The sequence below is a fragment of the Podarcis erhardii genome (assembly GCF_964252035.2).
Source record: "Podarcis erhardii genome assembly, chromosome: 11".
In the NCBI taxonomy this organism is placed as follows: Eukaryota; Metazoa; Chordata; class Lepidosauria; order Squamata; family Lacertidae; genus Podarcis; species Podarcis erhardii.
The window spans coordinates 15,431,493-15,441,952 of NC_138501.1; the positions used below are offsets into that span (position 1 = coordinate 15,431,493).

At 43.1% G+C, this 10,460-nt stretch overlaps 1 long non-coding RNA gene across 1 annotated transcript; it reads left to right on the forward strand.

Annotated features, from left to right (window-relative positions):
* The first annotated feature begins 1,402 nt into the window (after positions 1-1,402).
* On the forward strand, positions 1,403-9,448 carry LOC309352270. The gene is made up of 3 exons (XR_014161217.1): positions 1,403-1,508; positions 6,085-6,164; positions 9,417-9,448. It is a non-coding gene; the product is annotated as an uncharacterized lncRNA (long non-coding RNA).
* Positions 9,449-10,460: the final 1,012 nt, after the last annotated feature.

The following is a 10,460-nucleotide window of genomic DNA, read 5'->3' on the forward strand; positions in this document are numbered from 1 at the left end:
TGTGAACTTGGGCGTCATCCTGCAGGAGGCGGACACCTTTGGTCAGCATACCATGCCTCATGATTTTGATGGCCTTCCGCAATTTCTGCAGCAGTGAAGCTTAGTATGTCCTGGTAATTGTGGTACCCTATGCCAGGAAATCTATCATCACTACTCCGCGCTGGTCCGAAAAGACCGTGAGCATGAACTTGCCCATTGACAGCTGGACATGTGCCTACTTTGGAGGTGTGCTTCCATTGTTGGGACTGGGATTTAGTCTCTGGGTCATAATGATGGACCCATGTTTCGTCCTGAGTAATTAGTCTGGCGAAGAAGTCATTATGGTTTTCGTGACACATGGCCAAAAGAGCCCCTGAGCATGTGACTTGTTCCCGCTTCTGGAAAGGCATCAGCAGCCAGGGAACCCATCGTGTAGACACGTTTCCCATGTGCAAATGGTCATGCATGATTTTTTTCTACAGCTAGTTGGTGAACGGTTATGCGGCGATCTTCCAAAATGGTGGCCTTCACTTGCCGGATGGTGTCTTCATCAATGGCAAACTTTGGTCACCCAGGAATGGGAGCCATTCCACAAAAGTCTGGCCACACTTGAACTGATGATGCCAGTGCTTGACTACATCATACGATGGGGCATCCTCCCCATAAGTCCCTTTTATCTCATTGAACATTTCCCATGGTGTGCGCCCTTTCAAGTATAGGAACCTGATGACCACTCTGCATTCAACTGGTTCCATTATCAGTCGTGACTCCATGTTAGCACCCGTAACAGAGAAACTGTTAGGAGCTCAGAGCTACAAATTACCACATTACCTATGGAGAGATGTATCGTGATACATGTGCAATTTCATCCTCCTACGATAACCGGAAGTGGGTCAGGGGAAATCTTTAATGAGGGACCCTCGTATATATTCTCCTGCACCACTGTATATTTGCGGCATAAAAATATAAGCCACCTTCTTGTTTGGGAGTCTTTCAGGTGCCACAAGGTTCTTTGTTGATCCTGGAAAGTATTGTGATGCAGACACAATAGAGAGACAACTCAGAGGTGACTACGGTTCCTGGATTCTCTCAGAGTGTTTTGTCTCTCACAGGAGTAGCATGAGTAATGCAAAGTTATTGCAGTAAGCACACATTTCTTATTAGATATCAGAGAAAAATAGGTGTGTAAAATGCGCATGCATCACCACCACCCTTGAGAGCATTGTATCAATGGCGCTGCGTATTCAGAGCAGTAAAATATCTCTCTGCTTTTCGACGGAGGGAGAGTCGGCCAACGCAAAGGGGAAAGTCTTGTAAGTCGAGCCCTGCATACAACAGGCAAAACGACACGCCATCCATTTTGCGACCGTGGCATTTTGCTTTAAGTGCTCCCCTCTCTCCCGTCACTGTTTTTAGCAATGGCGTTAAATTACAGTGGCACTCTTTATGGGAATTCGTGCATGCTTCTCGTGAATACCAAGTGCATTCTTTATGAGCGGGGCTGCATTCCAGATGAAAACGGCTACTTTGTGAGTCCGTGTGCATGTGCGTGCGTGCGTGCGTGCGTGCGAGCTTTAACCTTCAAGGCAAGCCGACACATTTCAGACAATATCGAAGTCCTCTTTTTAATTTGTACAGCAGATTTAAATAACGCAGGAGATGAGAACCAGGGCTACTCTGAAGCCGAGAGGAACGGGAGTGGGTGGGAAGATTTCGCCGTGAGAGAAAGAGGAATGAAATGAGAGCCAACAGCCGCTCCCCTGGGGCCTGTATTAATCAGCAGACAAATGGTCTATGCTCCTGGCATGTATTCATTCTTCAGCAAGGAGCTGCCAGCGCGAGACTTTCTTCTGGAAATACAGTCCTAGCTCTCCTCCATTCAGACATTGGATGTGGGAGTGGGGGAACCCCCAACCCCAGTGAGATACGCTGCTTTGGGAAACCGACACTGCTTTTCGATCTAGTCACAGGGAGGGTGCAAAAGGAACAAATTAGGAATTCACGGCAAAACAGCTTCAATTCTAGCCTGCTTCAGAGGAAGAAAAGGGTGGGGGAAGGAGGCTGGTTCTCCCCACCTCCCTCCTTCTGGTGTTTTAAAACAAAAGCTTCCTTTTTCCCATTCGGACTGAGCAGTGTGATTCCACCACTCATTGCGCTCCTGGAAGCCTCACAGCTATTCATATGAAAAGAGATCCTACTTCTTAAAGAGAAATATTTGTAGATTTTTGAGAACCTGGTTTACTTTTCAGGAGGGCACAAAAGGCACCAGGCTTCAAATAAATAAATAGACAGCACTGTTTCTTGTGAGGGAAACATGCACATTTAAACAGGGACCAAACCACCATTTTAGTGTCTGTAGGAAGAAGTAGTCCATGACATACGCTCCAACATTTCTCTGATGAAAATAGGGGCATCCTATTCCATTATTATTATTATTATTACTATTATTACTATTATTACTGTTATTACTATTATTACTATTATTACTATTATTATTATTATACCCCACACATCTGGCTGGGTTGCCCCAGTCTCTCTGGGCGGCTTCCAACATATATAAAAACATAATAAAACATTCAACATTTAAAAACTTCCCTATACAGAGCTATCTTCAGATGTCTTCTAAAGGTTGTCTAGTTACTTATCTCTTTGGCTTGAGGATCGCATAACTCCATACCCTCCAACATTTATCCAATGAAAATAGGGACGTCCTAAGGAAAAATGGGACATTCTTGGATCAAATCAGAAACCGGGATGGCTGCTGTAAATCCAGGACTGTCCCTGGAAAATAGGGAGGTCTGCACATTAGGAGAATTGGTGTGGGTCTCCCTGCCTCTTAAACTTTTGTGATAGCCCTCTTAACTGCTGTTTTTATAAGGTGATTCTATAAGGAAGGGGGTGATTTTTAGTTACATTTGGCTGAGAGTTTCATTAAGCCCACGCCCAATCTGGACACTGATTGAAAAAGAAAACCCTGCAGAAAATCATGGATGCCACCAGTGCTTTTTTCCGGTGGGGGGTGTATGCAGGTACCCCTAAACATTTTGTGAATCTTTGTACTTTTGTCCATTTACTGTATTTATTTTCCTCGATTTGAACTATAAAATGGTGATTTTCTTGAGTCAAAATGAGAGTACCCCTAAATATTCTTTTTTAGAAAAAAACATTGTGTGCCACTAATAATTGGCAGTGCCATATTATTAGTGCCATATTATTAAACATGGTACAAATAAGTACTTGGTTTGTACTTGAGCTGTCAAATGGAGTGTACATTGGGACTTAAGAGATACAAAATGCATTTTAGAACCCATCTTTCTATCTGCGTGTAGCAAGAGTCCATTAGAGGGGGGCGGAATGTTTACCTTTCAGCCCCCCAAATGAAATCCTCATCTATGTAAAAATTACACCTTATCAAAATGCAACCCAACAATTAATTTGCAAAGGAAATTGTCTTCTCTTGTCAGTTAAGTTATATTAAGAGCATTTTGATGTGAGGGTAACCTCTGTGCATACGCAGAGGTTATGGGCTCTGAAGCATGCTATGTGACATGACGGCTGCCTTTGGGAAATGTTGGAGAACTGCTCCTTTGAAATCTAATCACAGCTCATTTTAGAAGGGAAGTGAGGAAATGGAAATGAGCTAGGAATGTCAACAGTGAGTCAAACATCAGACATTTCACAAGGGGCCTTCTTATGCATAATTAAATTTGATTTATTTATTTCTTTTGTTAATTCAGTTATGCTAATGGATTCACTGATATAGTACCTAGATATTTCTTACATACATATAAGCTGATATATTGCTATTTGGTAGCATACATTTCTCCTACTCTGTGAATGATTCTGCTATCAATTTGCCATAGGAAAATCCATTTCCTTTCTTTCTGCATGAAAAACACAATGCCTTATCAAAGCTTTTCAGAAAGCTATGCTCAATTATAGATGAAGATTTCATCCTCTCAGTGGGTAATGAAAAGTATCTGGACTTCCAGGTTGTCCTATAGGTGATGTGGGGAATTTGTAGTCTAATTTTCTAATATCTGTGTGGCCTGGAAAAAGGAAAAAGAAAGAGTATCTGCACCTGACCGATTTCCAGTGAACAAGAAATGTTGAATGTCATCCGCATCATTTTCTATTTTGAAATGGGTGATAAGTGTACTCGGTGCTGTAAAACATTCAATAATATTACAGAAACCAGCCAGGACCATACCTACATGCTTACATTCCCCAAACATATAAGACAGAAGTAAAAGTGGAGACAAAAATATTGTCATATGGAAGAGATAAAGCTGCTTAACATTATCCCACCAGAATGAATGATATCTCTCCCCACCCCCCCACCCCCAGTATCCCATTCTTCTCTCATTATACAGCCTTAGTGACTATAGCATGTTCTTTTAGAGTCGGGATATAATTATTTCTGGATGTATATAAACCATGAGAGAAGAAGAAGTGGGGAGCAGATGCTATAACTGAAAGGTGAGCATGATTTGTCTTCATTTTTTTATACATTTTTTGAAAATATTTTTTCATTATTACAATTTTGAAAACCACATTCACATTGAAATCAACATTCCCCTCATACATATTTTACAATCATTTGCAACTTCCCTTTTTCTCCTTCCCTGATTCCTTTGATTTTCCCACCATCCCTGAATATTCTTATACATGGGTAGGCAAACTAAGGCCTGGGGGCCGGATCCGGCCCAACCGCCTTCTAAATCTGGTCCGCAGATGGTACAGGAATCAGCATGTTTTTACATGGGGCTATTGTCTTTTTGAGACCTATTCCATCAGCTCTGACTTTTTGTGAACTTGGGGAAATAGGAAGATGCTGTGGACCGAGACCATTGGATTGTTGTCTGCACTGACTGGTGGAAGTTCTCAGGGGTTTCAGACAAGGAGCCTTACCTGAAGAAACTGGAAGTCAAACATTTCTCCTTATGTATACAAAGAAATGCTGTACCACCGAACCTACATGGAAAGGGCAAGTTGAGATGCAACAATCTGACTGTTCCACCATAGCCTAATTTACTCCCCAATGGCCAATATTTTGAACATCTGATGCCAAGTTCAGATAGTGCCTTCACTGTGGGTCTGTTCAGTTCAGGCTGGCCAAAAAAGTCAATGCCTATTTGTCAGGGGTTCAGGGAGAGAGGCGCAGATGAGGGAGGAGACAGAGAGTGAGGGGGAAGGATTCCAGGGTGAGGAGGAAGAGGACGACAATGACCCAAGATTGTCCATGAGTCCGTCCAGTGAATCGGAGGACTCCCAAAAGGGAGCCCCTCTGGTCAAGCCAAGGGGAGCTAGAGGGGGAAGCAGTCAGGAGCAGGGAAACGAAGGGGGAACCCCCAGTGGGAGTTGGAGATCGGGACCGGCTGCTCCGCTGGAACGGAGTGAAGGGGGTGGAGTGACCAGTGTGTCAGAAGGAGCAGAAGAGGAAGCAGAGAGGGGAAGGAGATCAGGGCAAAACGTCCTGCCGGAAGGGGAGGAAAGTAGTATCGAGGGCAGTGTAACTGTCGAAGGGAAGGTCAGGAGCAACGTACGCGCTCCAAGTTCAAAATGGGAGGCGCGCGGAAGTGAAGAGAGTCCTGGGGAGGAGCCTGGTCCCAAAGCCCGAAGGAGGGGGGAGGAGGCGTCAGAGGATTCAGCCTCTGGGGAGTCCCGAAGGGAGAGAACACAGGGGGGCAGAAAGACCCTGCGGAAAAGGAAAGAGAGGAAGAGGTGGACCAGTACAAGCCTCTTAAACTGGTGTAGAGGCGGGACTGACTCAGAGGGGACTTCAGCGGTCTAAGCGTAACAGACGTAGAGTCACGGAGCTAGGCTGTGAAGCTAAGAATGTTCTTCAATAAAAACTTTTGTACGTAAGCCGGACTGGACTTTGGTCTCTTGTGAGCTGGGACCACGGGTGACTCTGACACTATTGAATAAAAGTCCAAAACCTTCTGCGACTTGTTCCTCAGATTGCAGCGCAATGCTGAGAAGCTTATTGTAGCCATGTATCCAACGAATCATCCAAGGACAAATTATTTCCAAAACCAAAATGCTTGGCGTCTTGACTACTGTCCCACATTCAAACTGTTCCGCATCCCTCATTTATTCCAGACACATCTTCAGGGCCGCTAGAAATGAATGGTGGAGCCCTTCTGTGAATGTCGATTGTGTGGGAGGATTGGCATTTTAAGGTAAACATTGAGACTTTTCATCCATAAGATGCAGCTGCCGCTACAGATGCTGATATAACTTCTGACACTGATAGTGACGAGTGGAGTATAATGTCAGTTCAAGATGAGAGACTGCAGCATGCCGAAAAGCAATCCATTGAACACAAGTCCCTCGACACCATGGCAGCTGATTTTCCTCTTTTGGAAGGTGGCTGGCCTTGGTGTCAAATAAATTGTCAGGCAGTGGTGTCAAATAGTAAAAAGTTAAATGAAGGCTAGTTATTAAGGTTTGCCCTATAGGTTAGAGGACCAGCTCCGGACCATATCAGATGCTACAAATTCCCCAAAGATGGAGATCTAGTAGGCAGAGTTCAGCACAGATGACTAAGATACCAACAGGACACTGCATGGCAATGCACTAGACAAAACTGAATTCGAGCTGACCTGAAACAGCCTTTTTAGTTTCAGATTAACTTTGGTTATATCGCTGAAAAGCACCTTTATTTTTTTGGCGTGCTCTCAGATGCCCCCTTAGTCTTTGTTTATGTCCTGGACTCTACAATGGAAGCATGCAAAAAGCTAATTTTTTTACAAAGAGAACTTTGCAGAGATTTCCATAAAGAGGGCACCACTACGAAAAAGGTCCTGCAAAAGTTGTAAGGACTTACTCAGAGTCAGGTCTATTGTACACAACCATATGAAGTTTTTGGTAAAACTGTTGAGCATTTAAAGCCACATGGCATATATGCAAGTGGCTCATGAGGAAGCACAGTTTGATATCAATATACCCCATTTTTCCAAGCCGATCTGTCTCTGATGACCATATTTTTGTTTTATGTGTATTTTGTAGGTGGGGTGGGAGGAATATGGCCATAAACAATAAAAGCCCTTCTGTTTATCTAAGGTCCCGACTCTCTCTCCTTGATCTGCTTCTAGTGAATGAAATACTTAACTTTCCAAGGGTGTTGTTTCATTCAGTAGTTTTTCTCAATTGCTTCAAAACCACAATCATAAATATAATAATCATAAAGTAATGTTCATGTGCCTTCAAAAGGCTGAAAGAAGTTAATATTCCTTAGGGGTGCTGTGTGTAGTACACGCAACATTAGTCTGCTGTTTTTGATTTATACAGATGACCACATAAGACTTGAAGACAAAGGAACAGTTTTTTGTTTTTGTTTTAGTTCTGAGACTTGCTTCTTTCCCCAGACACTCTTAGTTCTGAGACTTCTCTTTTTCTCTCTCTATTCCCCCTCCCAAACTGCTTTTCCTTCTTTTCTTTTCTTTTAAAAATCCACATATTTGGGGCAAATAAAAAGCAGCTGAGAGCAGCAAACACGATTCTTCCTTCTCTGCACTCTCGAGCCTCAACATTGATCAGTGCATCAAATGTTTGGCTGTGGAACAATCATAATGGATTTTGAACTGTGTGTAGTTGGAGAGATTTCTCTTGGGGCACAACCTATTCTGCACCAGCAACCTGCAGTCTTTCAGCAGCATAGCCAGATCAAAGCCCCTAAAGTATTGTTTAAAAAGTGCCCTTGATCAAATAATAGATGGCCACTGCTATTGTTAGCGGAGAAGGTGCTATTTATAGGGAATTTACGCTATGTAAATTCTGCAAGAGATGTTCAAATTGTACTCTGACCAGTATCGTACTGAGCAGAAATGGCAAGTTTCTCATGTTAGCAGCTGTCCTTTTATACTTTTAGATTTTAAAAGCAGCATGCTTGCATTTCAATAACGATTGCATGGCTTCTCTCCCTGTCTAAAGATCTATCAATATTGAGTCAGAGTCTAAGCTATAGCAGGGAAAGTCAGAAAATGAGGTCAATCAATTTCCTCCCCACCCCACAGAGCTTCAACACTGGACTTACTAACAATGCCAGCGAGCATCAAATTCGTACATTGTTTTTGCTGCATTTTAAGAACCATGACTACCACCACCCATGGGAAACTGCTTCCATACACCCAAGGGGACTTTAAATTTCTTCTGCTGAACAATAGTTCCTTATGTCACATAGAAAACTATTTTTAAAACTGAGGGGAGCTTTTTAAATGGTTTATGATATAGCCTAGAATATCTGCTGTCCAAGGCAGAGAGTAAACAGAATTCAATAACAGCATTACTGAAATATTGTAGGCTTACCAAAGTAGCTCTATATACCCAAGTCACTATATTTGTTTGGTGTCCACATCTCATGTGTTATATAAGAGCTCCTCCAGATGACCTGTTTATTGAGCATTCATCCTAACAAATCTTTCAGGGAGGTCAGACTCTGCTGAGTCTTTACTGAACATTCATTCTGAATTTTTTAAGAAGAGGCATGGGCATAGCTGAGGGGGGCAGGAGACAGTTTCCCCCGCCCCAGATCAAGTAAAACAATAGAAATACTTAACTAACTAACTGACCAATCATGCTGGTTCTGCCCCCCTAACACAAGTCCTGCCCCCCCAGCAAAGTCCTTCCCCCCTAACAAAAATTCTGGCTACGCCCATAAGAAGAGGTTATATGAAAAATGAACATTCATTCTGAATTCACCCTGATTTGCTTGCATGGTGGTTATACATTTTCCCATTCATCATTCAGTACGTTTCCCTAACCACTTTTTTAAAAAGTGGGTTTGTTATGCCAGGGTGACAGAGCATTTCAATTTGCTTGAACTCTGCAAGCCTAAATTTATGGTATGTGTTTGAATCCCTCCTGCAATACAGGGACAGTCTGGAGGCACCAAAAGGATCTGGCACGAGGGGCCAGGGATTTGACATCTTTCCGCAGGGCCTGCAAGATGGAGCTGTTCCGCTAGGCCTTTGGGCAGGATGCAGTTTGACTTACTTTCCTTTGTATAAAACAAAGGAGGCCCCCAACCTGCTCACAGGTCCTTGTATGATCAGTGGAAACAGTTGGTCTTGGCAAGTATTAACCACTCTCAATTCCACCCTGATAATTGCCACCTGCCCGGATTTTAACTTGTCTGAATTAATTTTAAGATGTATTTTAATATATTGATGTCTGTTTTTATGCATATTGTGTCGTTTTTATGATGTCAGCCGCTCTGATCCCAGCCTTGGCCGGGGAGGGAGGGATACAAATACAATTAGTAGTAGTAGTAGTATCTTGATCCCAGCGTAATCAAAGCAGTTCTTTTTAAAAAATATTTTTTATTGATTTTCCAATAAAAAACATCCAATTAATATATCCAATCATAATACGCCAATTAAAATAAAAAAAACTAAAATAAAAAGTCCAAATTATAATTATTAATTTTTCAGAGCTGAGATGTGGAGATATGCTTCAGAGATCCAGACCATGGGGAGCTCTGTAATCAAAGCAGTTCTTGGGCAAAACGAGTTATTAGCCTGTTGCCTGATGAGCTAAAGCAGCACCCACCAAATGACTAGGTGCTGTTTGGCCCAGCCAATTGAGGCATGGCTGAATCAATGAAACTGTTGCCCAATGCTTCGTTCCTCAGTCTGAGCAACTTGTCACCCCAAGAGCCAAGCAAACTCCCTTGCCTGTTCTTGAAGAAGGCCACCATTGGCTTGCCTTGAGCCATGAAGTCTGCTCCTGCCCTTTGGCCCCGACTTGCGCCTGTCCTGGAGTACATCATTTGCCTCTCACCATAAAAGGTAAAGGACCCCTGGACCGTTAAGTCCAGTCAAAGGCAACTATGGGGTTTCGGCACTCATCTCGCTTTCAGGCTGAGGGAGCCGGTGTTTGTCCACAGACAGCTTTCCAGGTCATGTGGCCAGCATGACTAAACTGCTTCTGGATCAACGGGACACTGTGACATAAATCAGAGTGCACGGAAACACCGTTTACCTTCCCGCCACAGCGGTATGTATTTATCTACTTGCACTGGTGTGCTTTTGAAATGCTAGGTTGGCAGGAACTGAGACAGAGCAATGGGAGCTCACCCTGACATGGGGATTTGAACTGCTGACCTTCTGATTGGCAAGCCCAAGCAGCTCAGTGGTTTAGACCACAGCTCCACCAGCGTCCCTACCTATCTGTATCTGTACCTATCCATGCATAGGTGATGCACATCTTCTTCAGACTTGCAGTGCTTCTGTTAATCTAATCTAGCAGTGAACAAAACTTCACCTTGATAAATTTATACAAGTCAGTTCTGGGTTGACAGATAAATCATACTAACATTGAAATTTATGTGTTTCCCCCCATTTCCCAAAATTGAAAATGAAAAACACACACCCTGCTGGGATTTTAAAAGCTCAGGTTGATCAGCACAATCGCTGACTGCCCCCCCCCCAATAAAAATCCCCATACTTTCAAATACTTATAAAAAGCATTTTTGT